Source organism: Gorilla gorilla, chromosome 17, assembly GCF_029281585.2.
Source record: "Gorilla gorilla gorilla isolate KB3781 chromosome 17, NHGRI_mGorGor1-v2.1_pri, whole genome shotgun sequence".
In the NCBI taxonomy this organism is placed as follows: Eukaryota; Metazoa; Chordata; class Mammalia; order Primates; family Hominidae; genus Gorilla; species Gorilla gorilla.
This window is the reverse complement of record NC_073241.2, coordinates 103,756,889-103,771,703: the sequence shown is the minus strand read 5'-3', so window position 1 is coordinate 103,771,703 and position 14,815 is coordinate 103,756,889. Positions and strand designations below refer to the sequence as shown.

The 14,815-nt window shown below is 45.4% G+C and overlaps 1 long non-coding RNA gene across 1 annotated transcript; it reads right to left on the bottom strand.

Moving 5' to 3' along the window:
- Positions 1-1,094: 1,094 nt before the first annotated feature.
- LOC109023980 (uncharacterized) lies at positions 1,095-4,875 on the bottom strand. The gene is made up of 2 exons (XR_002003454.2): positions 4,792-4,875; positions 1,095-2,726 (listed from the first exon to the last, which is right to left on the bottom strand). It is a non-coding gene; the product is annotated as an uncharacterized lncRNA (long non-coding RNA).
- Between the last annotated feature and the right edge of the window lie 9,940 nt (positions 4,876-14,815).

The following is a 14,815-nucleotide window of genomic DNA, read 5'->3' as shown; positions in this document are numbered from 1 at the left end:
AGGCAAGGAGACACTGTCCCTGACCTCGAGTACCTCCTGGTGTAACTCAGGTGACCTGGGCCATTCTTTAGGAAAATCTGTGACCCAGAAATGATTTCTTTCAAGACTATGACGTGTCCCAGATCAGGCGCACCCCCTTGGTTATAAAACAGAACGTGAAGATGCTTTGTTTGTCTCTCGTTTTCGCTTCCCCCCAAGCCAAACAGTGCTGACGTCAGTTATGCTGTGCTGCTCCCGTCTTTGGAACCATGCGTGTTCACTTTGTTCTCATTCCTTCTAGTCTGTGCCAGCACTTTGATCAGCATGACACAGGAGAGCTGATTGGAATGCAGACAGCTTAGGCTAAATGAGCAGAAGGAGGCCAGGTGCACAGTGGCTCACAACTATAATCCCAGCACTTTGGGAGGCCAAGGTGGGTGAACCACCTGAGGTCAGGAGTTTGAGACCAGCCTGGACAATATGGTGAAAGCCCATCTCCACAAAAAATACAAAAATTACCCAGGCGTGGTGGCGTGCACCAGTAATCCCAGCTACTCAGGAGGCTGAGGCAGGAGAATCTCTTGAACCTGGGAGGTGGAGGTGGCAGTAGGCAGAGATTGAGCCACTGCACTCCAGCCTGGGCAACATGGCAAGACTCTGTCTCAAAAATGTGTAATAATAATAATAATAAACGAGCAGAAGGAGAGGGTTCAGGAAGTAAATAGCTGTAGACATCTGCAAGAGCATTCTCCAAAGTTGAAGTTGCTCTCTGTCTAGGATGAAACCGCCCTATCGGGGCTTCATATCCTCTTCCCCCTGTTAATCCTTGAATCCTTATGCTCACTCTAGTGGGGAGGACCTTCCTAAGACAAAAACCACAGGATGGCAGATCGCCTTCCCTTTGCACGCATGGCACCAGGGTTGTGTTTGAAAACCCATGCCTGTGCAGAGAGAGGATGGCCTGGAGCCACACCACTTCCAGCCATCCCAGCTGGGAGCTGAGGACCAGGGCTGTTAGGGCAGGTGTCCCCCAGGGCTACAGGGGAAAAGCAGGTCCTTCCCAACTGTCTTCAGGGGCGATGGGACTAGAATGAAAGCAGCCACCACATCAGAGATTTGTTCATAATTCTAGTTCTTTTTTCTTTCAAGGACCTTTGTAGGTATCTGCAAAAGAGGACTTGAGGGAGTCAGCAGAGGGCTTTTTGGTGCTGGCAGCAGAGTTGTTGCTCTTTGTCCTTCATCCACTGACCTCCTGGGGGTCCAGGGTGAAGGTGAACAGCTTAGAGCCACGGAGATGAGGGCCCTGGGAAGATCAGCGGGCATCTCAGTGTGAAGGCGCCTCAAGTGGAGGGGCCTGCTTTAGGGTGAGGATGAGACCCTAAGGACTTCCTGGGAAGGCCAGGAAGCTGAGGTGAGAGCAAGCCAGGACAGATGGGGTGAGGAGGGGCACAGACCACCTGCTCCAGCCGAGACCTGTCCCACAGGCTCAGGCGTGGGCTCCCTTCTCACACAGAACCCAGTAACTCAGCTCTGAACGCGGCTTAGAGAAACTGCCGCTGCACCTGGCAACCCAGCTCCTCAGTAAGGAGGGAGCACTTGGACACGGGTCCAGGCCCCACGCACCCTGAGTGCCAGCAGGTCTCGCCTCACGGACCTTCACTTCACTCTCCTTGGACAGGGATGAATTCGTCAGTACTGCAGCGGCGCAGGCACAGCGAGCTCCCTGCTGCAGGGGCAGGGGAAGCCTATCCAAGTCCATTGTTGGAAAACACTTTCAATGGCTCTGTCTCTGCATCCACTTCCCCCTCTCTCCTTTCTTTCTTCCTCTCCTGGGTTCTACTGCCCACTTCAGTGACCTGATGGGCTTCTCTCCTCTCCTCCCGGGTGAGCTTGTGAGACTGTCACGTGGCAACAGGCGGGGGGTGGGGGGGGCCCTGCAACCAAAGCTCTCATTAATCCTGACGAGGGGGGACCCACCGTGCATTGCCCACTGTGGAAGAGAAAAGGCGTCCAGTGTGCTCAGCTCCTGTAACTGGACACCCTCCAGGGCGGCTGGCCACCCGCGGAGAGCTACTTGAAGCTATTTGGGTCATCAATCAGATGAAATGGGGCATTATAGTCCAATGAATGGCAGACTCTGAATAGAGAGGAAAACAGTTTCGCTAGAGTCCCGGAAGGGACAGCACCCAGAACGAGCATCTAGGCCATCGCTCAGCTGTGGCAGGGTCCCCTCTGCCCTGTCCCTGCTGGGTCATCCTTTCAGGACCTTGATTCTTCGAATGTCTGGGAACTTGCTGCCCTTCCAGGAGGCTCCCTGGCATCTTTTCACCCATCCCTTACATTCCTTACGTTTAGTTTCCACCCGTTCATCTCATCTCACCACTGAGGTTGTGCAGCGTAATCCCCTTTCCTCCTCAGCACTCACTTGAAAGAAGCCACAGTATAGTGGCCACCAAGGCAGGGGCTGTGGACACAGACCTCGGGTGAGATGCCCGGCTTTGCCATTTTCTATCAAGTGACCACAGGCACATGACTTCGTCTCACTGGGTCCCAGGCTCTGCACTTTAAAATGCGGACTAAGTACATACCTACTTCCAGTCAAGATCAGAGAGACAGAAAGTAGAGGGTGGATGCCAGGGCGGGGAGGGGGATGGGCACCCGGGGCCGAGTTTCGGTTTTGCAGGATGAAGAGAGTTCTGGAGATGGGCGGTGGTGAGGGTTGCACAATGGCATGAATGTATTCCTTCCTGAAATGTACACTTAAAAATGGTTACAATGGTATATTTTATTTCAAATGTATTTTAGCACAAAATGGTAAATTTTAAAAAGGAACAAAAGCCATAACATATCTACTTCAAAAAGTTATGAGAATTAGAGACAATGTCTGTAAAGCATGAGCAAGGGGCAGCTGTCTGCTGTGCGGGCACCCAGGAGGGGCTAGGCACAAGGCTGGATCCTAAAAATGGAAGGAGAGGCAGAGATTACCCCTTCCACGGTCCAGGGAAATGCAACAGCTCTCAGACTCGATGCGCCCACTGCTAGCACCAGGACATAACGTCCTTGGGTTATTCTTTCAAGCTCAACTTGGTTATATTATGAATTGAGAATTCCAATTCTGCCCCCATAACCCCCATGGTGAACTGAGCTGATAGGGAGATCAACCGCTCACAGAGTGGCCCTGCTCCAAACACATAAATATGCTCCATAAAGTAACAAAACATTTGGAAATTCAGATCCTCGCTTGAAATTCTCTAGCACCAGAATGAAGGCAACTCCAAGCCACAGCTGAGAACCAAGATGGGAACTCAGTGGACTGTGAAGCGCTCAGAGCTCCACCTCCACCTGCCTGGAGGAAGGAGTTGAGCCCACAGCTGTCCTCTGTCCCCTGCCTCATGCCCCACACTCCACACAGAGCTGGGATTTGTCATTCATGAGGGAGCCAGGAGGATCGCCCCAACTGTGATCTGGGAGTTAGAAAAATCCACCCATCTGACGGGGGACACAGCTCAGAGGCATCCCCTCCACGCCAGGCGTGGAAAAAGCATTGGCAGAATCCTGGGCCAGTTGAAGGTGCGGGCTCTGAATTCACACTGCCTATAAGCTGAGAAAAGAACACAGGAAACTGGCCCAGAGATGAGGAAACCTGGGGGCTCTGCGGATGTCCCACGCCCCAGGGCAGGTGCATGTCTACATATGGAACTAGCTCATACTGAAGCCAAGTATTACACATCACGTGGGGAACAAACTGCCTGGTGCCAGTGGCTGGATGTAGCAATGAGAATAAAGCACACCCTGGAAGAATCTGGAAGAGATGTCAACAAAACTGTGCTTGAAGTCTCAGGAGAGGGGATGAAAAAAGTACAGGCAAAATTAAAAAGGAACGAGTAGGAATTCTATTAAGAAATGCAGCTGTGATCATGAAAACTCAACTGATGCACTGCACAGTAAACCAGCCGTGACTGAAAGCATGTGCGAGTGGGAAGGGAGGTCTGCAGAAGCTACCAGGAACATGGGACAGGACGCGGCAGAGGGAACCGCAGGAGGGACACAGAACAGCATGGGACACGAAAGGAAAACTTCCAACACATGCCCAGAGGAAATGTAAACTGGCTTAGACATAATCGAACCCACAGAACTTCCTTCAGAGGGAAGGCATGCAGAGAATGGGAAAGACAAAAGTATGTGAAAAAATAAAGGCTAAAAATTTTTAGAATTTTATTTTTTTATTTTTTTGAGTCAGAGTCTCGTTCTGTCGCCCAGGCTGGAGTGCAGCAGTGCAATCTCAGCTCACTGCAACCTCCGCCTCTCTAGTTCAAGCAATTCTCCTGCCTCAGCCTCACAAGTAGCTGGGTTACAGGCCCCCCCGCCCCGCCCCCCACCAAGCCCAGCTAATTTTTTTTTTTTTTTTTTTTTTTTTTTTAAGCAGAGACGGGGTTTTGCCATGTTGGCCAGGCTGATCTGGAACTCCTGGCCTTAGGCCTCTCAAAGTGCTGGGATTACAGGCTTCAGACACCATGCCTAGCCATGTTTTAAAATTTAAGAAAGACTTAAGTCTTCATGTTGAAAAGCATGTGAGGTCCGAATCAGGAAAAACAGAAGCAACCTCACGCTTAGACTCATCATAACTATTAAATATCAAAGATAAACTTCAGAGAAAAATAGCACCTCTCTTACCACGGAATGACAATTAGAGTAATACCAGATTTCTCATCGACAATACAGGCTGAGTATCCCTTACCCACAGTGCTTGGCACCAGAATGGTTTCAGATCCTGACTTTTTTTGGATTTTGGAATATTTGCATTATACTTACGCATTGAGCAGAGGTGGTGGTGGGCACCTGTGGTCCCAGCTACTCAGGACGCTGAGGCAGGAGAATGGCGTGAACCCGGGAGGCAGAGCTTATAGTGAGCCGAGATCACGCCACTGCACTCCAGTCTGGGCGACAGAGCGAGACTCCGTCTCAAAAAAAAAAAAAGCCAAAATCCTCCAGTGAGGGTTTCTTTGAGCGTCATGTCTGCACACATAAGTTTCAGGTTTTGGAGCATTTCAGATTCTTGGCTTAAAGATGCTCAACCTATATTAAACACCAGCAAATAACTTTTTTTTTTTAATGAGACAAAATAGCTCTCATCCTCGAATTGTGTACTCAGCTAGCTTATCCTTCAAGAGTGGGGGTGAAATAAAGACATTTGCAGTCTAAGATGTTTGCCAGGCCATGCCCTCTGTGAAAGAATGACCAACGGGTATATCCAAGAATGGGATTGGTTTCTGGGAGCAGTGAGTGAGAGGCACACAGGAAGAAAAGAAGTCAATAGCATAAGGTAGGAAACCTAGATAAGTTTTAGCTCTTAAAAATGACTGATTTAGGGAAACAAGAATGGAACTAAGATAATAAAAAATGATGTGGGAAGTAGGAGGGAATGTGGAGTGAAGACATTCTGAGGGAGTGAGGTTTTTTTTCTTTTTTTAAGAAAATAATAGAAATTTTCATTAGCTTTAATTTTGAGTGAGAGGAAATGAATTCCAGAGTATTCAAGGGAGACCTATTCTCCAAAGGGAGGGAAAGACTTTTAGCTTAGCTAGGAAAATCTAAGTAAACTAGACCACACTGGGAGAGAAGCCAAGCTGTCACCCATTATCAAAATTAAAATTCCATCCTTTTCATGGCTTGTATGTCTTCTGTTTCATCAAGAAATATGCAAATGGTTCTGACCACTTGGATGCCATTTTAGGGAAATGTGAGTTGTGTTTATTTAAGTTTAGCTAAGGAGATTGGCAATAGGAGTGCTCATACTCCCCAGTATTATAGTGGAAAATTGGAAGATGGGTCGTGGGCTGCTTGCTAGATGCCATTTGAAGCTGGGAATCTGGCGGCGACTCACTAGGCGCCAATACCTGCCACCCAGGTGTAGGCAGGTGTTGTGACCATTGAGTAGGAAAGAGAGAAACAGCTGTGACGTACACCTTATCAATAATCCTGGGTGGAATCAGTGTTGAATAATGAATCACATACAATAATTAATATATGCTAAATTGTCTTAAGCCTTTTTTTTAGCATGACAGCTTGGGAAGAAACCCCAGAAACCAGAACCTCCGAACTGGAAAAGGCTGCTATTCCTGATGTCTTTTCATCCAGAGCAGTTTGATCCAGAGCTATCTGGACAGAATATTCTGGAATGTTGAGCCTGCCCATAGGGGCAGGTAAGTATGGGGTTAACATTTAGAGGTTTTAAGATTAGGTATGTGTGTTAAAATAGAAATCGAAACTGTAACTGTCTAACAAAGAGAGAAAGAGGAAAACTAAAGAAACCTTGATAAATTCAATTTTAAAAAAGGAAATGATGAAGAAAGGAGCCAAATACGAAGCAAAGCAAATAGAAAACAAAAATGCCACAGTGGGGAGAAATCCTCACCACCCTGGATGAAAGTCCTAGCCAATGCAGCAACATAAGAAAAAGAAATCAAAGTTTAAGTACCAGAAGAAAGAAAGAAAACTGTCATTATTTTTTGGATCATATGATTGTCTAAGTAGAAAACAAAAAGAATTTGTTTTCAGAAAACTCACTGGATGAACCTGGAAGACATTACACTAAGTGAAATAAGCCAGACACAGAAAGACAAATACTGCACAACCTCGCTTTCATGTGGAATCTAAAGAAGTCAAACTCTGAGAAGCAGAGAATAAAGTGGTGGTTATGAGGGCTGGGGGTATGGGGAGATACTGGTCAAAGAGTACATAGTTTCAATTAGGATGGATACACTTAAAACAAAACCGCAAATTAAAAAACAAAAAGAACCAATTAATTGTATTAAATGTAGCAGTTTTGCTAATTGAAAGAGTTGCCATTTATGACAGTAACAACAAGAACAAAATAAAGTAGCAATAAATTTAACATAAGATGTGTATATCCTTTATGCAGAAAATTACACAATTTTAAAAAAGGATAGAAAGGAGCCAGGTAGCTCACACCTGTAATCCCAGCATTTTGGGAGGCTGAGGCGGGCGGAGACCAGCCTGGCCAACACGGTGAAACTCCGTCTGTAATAAAAATACAAAAAATTAGCCAGGCGTGGTGGCGGGTACTTGAAATCCAACTACTCAGGAGGCTGAGGCAGGAGAATTGCTTGAACCTGGGAGGCAGAGATTGCAATGAGCCGAGATTGTGCCATTGCACCCCAGCCTGGGCAACAAGAGTGAAACTCTGTCTCGAAAACAATTAAAAATAAAAATAAAAGAAGGATAGAAAGGAGACTTAGGTTAGTGCAAAGACCTGCAATGTCTGTGTATTTGAAGACATAATATTATAAATGTGTCAGTTTGTCATAGTTGCTACTGCTTTGTAAAAAAATCACCCAAAGTTAGTGACATAAAAGCAACCGTTTTTTATTATGCTCACGGATTCTGGAGTCAGAGTTTGGAAAGCCTGCAGTGGGGAAGCCCTACTTCTATATCTGAGTCTAGAACAGATGAGACAGGAGGATCCACTTCCAAGATGGCTTCTTCCCTGCCAGGGCTGCTCCCTGGCCTGAGATGACTTAGTTTAGCTCACCTGGGAGCGTTGCCTGAGCACCTGCATGTGATCTCATCATGAGGATTGGGCTTCACATGTAAGGCACTGGGTTCTAACAGGGAGTTGCCAGATGATATTTGATTCCAAATGAGAAGGTTCTTGGTCTATATGGTGCAAGAACGGTCTCGTTATTGATACTTCATCTCTATGGTTCAAAGAAAAATCAAGCAGTCCTAGACAGCAAAAGACAATGACCTATTTATACCACTCCCAAGTAGGTGGTGGTGAGGGAGGGATTGTTAAATTCGATTTAGGCACATGCCTGTAATCTCTGTGTTGTTGTTGTTTTTCATTTTTTTCTCTCCTCTTCCAGCATGAATAGATGTCTTCGAGTTGTAAACCTAGGCAACATATTCATTTTCTTGATTTGCTCAATTATATTTAAGCCATAATTGTGTATTTATTACCTGCCTTGAGAAATGGAGAGTGTGCCTGGTGTGAGGCAGCAGGAGAGAAAACAACGCTGGCATTTTTAGAATGAGGAGTGACCAATGCCATGAATGCTGATTGTAGCTATGCAGGTCTTCTGATGGCTTATTCTTGGGGACTAAGGGTACCACACAGAAATAGGCTGCCAAACATGCAGATAGAAGCAAACCTTGCCATTCCTTTCCTGGAAAAGAGACAAAATGTTTAGTCAATAAAAAAAGTCCAGGGTGGTTGCAAAATTGTTTCTCAATGGAAGTCATTTTCTTACCTTTCCTCCATGGTGATGACAGATATGTATTTGATTTGATTTGAGAAAAAGTTCTCAAAATGAGAGGAAAACTTCATATTTTTTAGAAAAAAATAGAAAAAGAATACAAGTGGTATAGATTAAATTCATATTCCTCTAGTTGACCTCAGAAAATGATGAAATAACAACTTTTTTAAATTGCTGATTAGATAAGCCACCTAGGACCTACACCTAATCCTCATTGGCATAGCCAGTGTTGGGCATATGAATGCCAAACAGCACACCAAAAGATGCTCACATTAGTCATCAGGGAAATGCACATCAAAACCATGAGAGCTGGGTGTGGTGGCTCATGCCTGTCATCCTAGCACATTGGGAGGCTGAGGTGGGTGGATCACCCGAGCTCAGGAGTTCGAGACCAGCCTGGAAAACATGGTGAGATTCCACATCTACTAAAAATACAAAAAAATAGCCGGGTGTGGTGGCACACACCTGTAATCCAAGCTACTTGGGAGGCTGAGGCATGAGAATCGCTTGAACCTGGGAGGTGGAGGTTGCAGTGAGCTGAGATCATACCACTGCACTCCAGCCTGGACAACAGAGCAAGACTATCTAAAATCAATCAATCAATCAATCAATCATTCAATCATGAGTTATCACGTCATACCCACTAGGATGGTCATAACAATAATAAACAACCAGAAAATAACAAGTATTGGTGAGGATGTGGAGAAATTAGAATCCTCATATGCTGCTGGTAGAAATGTTAAATGGTGCAGGTGCTGTGGAAAATGGTTTGGCAGTTCCTCAAAGTTAAAAACAGAATTGCCATACTGCCCAGCAATTCTACTTTTAGGTATATACTGAAAAGAATTGAAAATAGATGTTCAAACAAACATTTGTAAGCCAATGTTCATAGTATCATCATTCACAATTGCCATGAGGGGGAAAAAACACAAAGGCCCATCAGCAGCTGAATAAACAAAATGCCATCTCTCCACACAATGGTGTGTCATCTAGCCATAAAAAAGAGTGCGGCGCTGACACAGGTCACAATGCGGATGAACCTTGATCACACAATGCAGAGTGGAAGAAGCTCAGGCACAAACAGCTATGTGTCCTATGATCCCATTTATATGTAATAGCCAGAGTCTGCAAATCCAGAGCAAGGGAAAGTGGATCCATGGTTGCCAATGGGAGGGAGGAGATGGAAGTTGAAAGGGAATGGTTTGTGGGTTCCTTTTGGGGTGATGAGAAAGTTCTGGAACTAGGTAGTGGTAATGATTGTCCAAGATTGTGAATGTACTTAATACCATGGAATTGTACACTTTAAAATGATTTAAAAGGTAAATTTTATGTTATATGTATTTTACTACAATAAAAAAATGTGCTGATTGGAGAAGAGAGATGCTAATACTTCTCCATCCCTCAGCTATGGACAGACAAATGTTATTGCACAGGTTTCTTCTGAAGATGACTGGTTTTTGTTTTTGTAGGTCGATACCTGTATTGAGTACTAAAAGGTATATTAAATAGGACATTAAGTATACTAATCATAAAGGAAACGTTTGATAAATTGAGCTATATTAAAATCAACCACGTATATGTTCAAAAATGACCAGTAAGAGTGATTTGGCAAGCCACAGAGTAGAAGAAAGTGTTTGCAATACATGGATATGATAATAGATTTGTTTTGTTTTTGTTTTTGAGACAGAGTCTTGCTCTGCTGCCAGGCTGGAGTGCAATGGCATGACCTCGGCTCACTGCAACCTCTGCCTCCTGGGTTCAAGCGATTCTCCTGCCTCAGCCTCCCAAGTAGCTTGGACTACAGGCGCGTGTCACCATACCCAGCTAATTTTTGTATTTTTAGTAGAGACAGGGTTTCACCATGTTGGCCAGGATAGTCTCAATCTCTCGACTTGGTGATCCACCCACCTCAGCCTCCTAAAGTGCTGGGATTACAGGCATGAGCCACCACACAGGGCTATGATAATAGATTCTATGCAGAATACATAAAACATTGAAATCAATCAACAGGAGAAAGAGCACGGAAAGAAAAATGGTGCAAAGTCTTGGCCGGACACCTTAAGTAATATGTGCAAAGAGCCAAGAAATAGGAATAAGTTTTTACTGATAGGCCTGTGTTCTTTCTTCTAGTCTCAGGAATGTAGTTCCTCATCATCTCTATGAATTGATTTATTATTTTTAATTAATTTTTAAAATTTCTGTCTGGGTTCAGTGGCTCACACCTGTAATGCCAGCACTTTGGGAGACTGAGGTAGGCAGATTGCTTGAGCCCAGGAGTTTGACACCAGCCTGAGCAACATGTTAAAACCCTGTTTCTACCAAAAGAAAATGCAAAACATTAGCCAGGCATGGTGGTGCGTGCCTGTAGTCCCAGCTACTCCCGAGGTGGAGGTGGGAAGATCACTTGAGCCTGGGAGGTTGAGGCTGCAGAGAGCCATGATCATGCCACTGCACCATTATACCCTGGGTGATATAGTGGGACCCTATCTCAAAAATATATATATATATATATATAAAATTTCTGATTGACAAATCATAATTGTATACATTATGTTATATTCATGTTTTGATACATGTATACAATGTAATGTTTTGATACATGGTTTTGATACATGTATACAATGTGATGTTTTGAAATATGTATACAATGTGGCATGATTAAATCAAGCTAACCAGCATATCCATGGCCTCATTTACACACACACTTAGATTTATTTTCTTGAACTAGAGTGTTTCTTGAAAAGAACTTGGTCCTGTGAAGTTCATACACACATAGAGGCACATCTTTGGAAGTGAGAAGACTTTGGCAGCCCAGGTCCGCGGGTTCACAGAGCAGGCTGATTCAAATCCTCCATGCTGGCCGTTTGGGGACAGGTTTCCAGATGTGGCTGGGGGTGCTGTTGTAAACAGTGTTATTCCCTCTTCAGAAGGAGAGGCAGCAGCAATGGAGATGGGAGGAGAGCCAGAGGGTGGCGTGCAGGCTTAATCCTGCAGAGGCTCTGCAGTGCGGGCGAGGCCTGGGGCTTGGTCTCGGGCTTTGGAGGTAAGCAGGCTGCTGGTGACTTCCGAGAGCCACTTGCAGAGGGCTGGGCTGCAGGCTTCCCCTGCAGGAAACCCAGCCAGGACAGAAATGGAATAAGAAGAGCCCAGGGTGTGAGAGTTTGAAAAGTGCCACTCGGCTTCTGTTCTTTGGTTGTTTCTCTACTGCAATGCCATTCCCCTTTCACCTGGTGGACTCTCATACACGCCTCAAGGCTCAGTTCAAATACCGCATACTTTCCTCTAGGAAGCCTCTCAGAGCCCATGCAATCCGAGTCAGCTCCAACTGCGTTTATGTATCTTGTCACTGAAGCTTTGTCACATTTGTAACTCACATGGGGATTTTTGGGCTGCCCCTCTTGTTTTTACTCCACTCCCATTTATAGGTTGGACTAAGTGAAGCAGAGACTGTTCAGTTGGACTTCAGTGGCCATTCTCTTCTTCCTTAATATCAGAAACCTTATTTTATTGAGAGAATTGGTATATCCTTTTTGCCCTTCCCCCTTCTTTCTTCTCTTTTCTATTTATTTATTATTTATTTATTATTATTATTATTATTATTATTATTTTTTGAGACAGAGTTTCACTCTTGTTGCCCAGGCTGGAGTGCAATGGCGCGATCTCGGCTCATTGCAACCTCTGCCTTCCGGGTTCAAGCGATTCTCCTGACCCAGCCTCCCGAGTAGCTGGGATTACAGGCATGCACCACCACACCCAGCTAATTTTGTATTTTTAGTAGAGGTGGGGTTTCTCCATGTTGATCAGACTGGTCTCGAACTCCTGACCTCAGGTGATCTGCCCGCCTCGTCCTCCCAAAGTGCTGGAATTACAGGCATGAGCCACCATGTCCAGCCACCCTTCCTCCTTCTTTCTAGCTGCCTGGAAGGCAGATGTGATGACTGAAGCTCCAGCAGCCATGATGGATAAAGAGGTTTCCTTAAGTATGGAAGCCACTGCTTAGATAGTGAAGCAGAAAACTGGAAGGAGCCTGGATCTTATCATGGACCTGCCGTATCAGCCTTGGACTGCCTTTACATGAGAGAGGAATACACATGTCATCTAAGCTACTATTATTTTGGATAGTTCTGTTATACATAGGCTAAGCAGAATCTTAACTGATAGACTTAGCATATCCTTGCAACTCAAAACTCCCTCTACCAACTCCAGAAGCATGGAAAAGTAATGTCAATTTTATGAATATGTCTGAAAAGATGGAGAAGGATATTATATTGCAAACCACATGAATTTCTAAAATCCCTTTAAAAATGTTTCTGTTCTTTCTCCAAGATACTTTTCCCTAGGGCAGCTGTTTAATTCCTATTTTTTCCCTCTCTAACCCTCCAAATCTCCTCTTAAGCAGAAGCAACCATTTTCTCCCCAAGATATCCTCAAAGCTTTGTCAACTTGCACATTCCAGCCAAGCAGTCTGCTGAGCAAGACAAGACCACCAGTTGCTCACTAAGTATGTCCCATGGAGTCTCAAGTTATTCTGCCACACTTTCTGTTATAAGTAATTACTTACACCTTTGTGGGTGCTTCACTTCCTTCCCCTCTACTCCATATGGTGGAGTCCTGGACGGCCCAGAACTGCTTCTTGCACCATTGTATCTCATTACCTGGCATAGCACCTGGTGCACTGGTGCTCAGAACTTGTTGGATAAATGATGTGTAGAGTTCAACCCAACAATCCCTGGTCCTCTTTCCTGTGGCCACAGTCCCCATCACAAACGCCAAAGTAAATCAAGTCTTGTATCTCTTTGCCAAGTAAAGAATCTGGCTGAACGACGGTTATGCTCTGAGCCACTGGGAGTCTCTACTCCTCTGACCTTGGGGGACAGGATTTTACCTCCTTTTTGGTCTCTTTCTAAGTAGGGTGCAGGACAGGGAGGACGAACTTCAACTGGTCTGTTAGCTACAAAGTTGAAAGCAAATGTGCATCCAGGCTTCCCGTGTTTTCTGCGGGCTTTGCTCCATGCTTTCACAGGCTTTATCCCAAGCCTATTGGACGATTATTTTTGGCTCATTCAGTGAATGGCTTTCAGTCAATTTCTTCTGTTTTGAATGCTTGATGTAGGGCTCATCCTCATGTACTATAGTATTCAGAATATTGTTGGAAAGTATTTCTTGTTAACAAATCTTTTTATCCTTAGCCCAGTTTCCTGTTCATGGGTGCTGTGTGTGGCCTATCTGCTTACCTCGGTGAAGAACTCTAAGTGGGTTCCCTACTGAGGAGTCGCTTCTCAGATCCCACATCTGAAAAATACTGTCCTAGAATTTACACAATATTTCATGTGTCCAGAGTCTTTAAGGATTGGTGGTAAGCAGTGGGGGTGAGGAGAACCCTGGCTGAGGCTGTCTGCACTGCACTTGGAAGCCAAGGTCAGAGGCCCCTGCTGGTAGCTGGGGACAGGTAGCTGGGGATAGGTTGCTGCACCTGGGCCCGGGGCAGGTGCACTCAGGCTCGGGGCAGGCATGTGGGGCACTCAGGCTCGTTCCACATCCTCTCTATGCCCCTCTTCCTCTATATGGTTTCTTATGGCTGCTGTTGCAAACTACCACAAACGTCATGACTTAAAACAATGCAGGTTATGCCCTTACGGTCCTGGAGGAGTCCAAAGTGGGTCTTCTGGGCTGAAACCAAGGTGATGGCAGAATTGTGTTCCTTCCACATGCTGCAAGGGGGCATCTGTGTCCTTGCATTCTCCGGCTCCTGGGGGTTGCCTGCCCTCCTTCACCCACGGCCCCCTCCCCAACCCTCAGTGCCAGAAGCACACCACCTCCGCACCTCCCTCCCTTGGACCTCTGCTTCTGTTGTCTCAGCTCCTTCTCTGGCTTTCCCATCTCCCTGTTTCCTTAGAAGGACCCTTTGGAGGACACTGGACCCACCCAAATATTTCAAAAAACTGTCCCCACATCAGGACCCTTTACCTATCAGTACCTGATGCTGTGTAAAGCAACATAGTCATGGTTTCCGGGAATTAGGATGTGCAGCCTCCTTGTGGGGACCATGATTCTGTCTATTACACCCTCCTGGCACTGTGAGACCCTCAAAAGCAAGGCCTGTGTTGACCCCTCTAGAATGCCGCAGCCCCCATCCAACATCACACTCCATCTAATAGCTGGCCAATTTTTAATTGACCGAGTCTGATCAGAATAATAATTCTGATCAGAATAATAATTCCAATAATATTCTGAATACTATAGTACATGAGGATGAGCCCTACTTTAAGCATTCAAAACAGAAGAAATTGACTGAAAGCTGTTTATTGAATGAGCCAAAAATAATTGCCAGATAGGCTTGAGATAAAGCCAGTGAAAGCACGGAGCAAAGCCCACAGAAACACAGGAAGGCTGGATGCACATTTGCTTTGAACTTTGTAGCTGACAGACCAATTGAAGATCTTCGACTTGACCGTGATTTCTCCACACAGAATGACAGTCGCACTGTTTTGGAGGACCCATGCACCCCCTTCACATTTGTTTTGTTTGCTTTTATTTTGACTTGTCTATTTTCCTCTTGC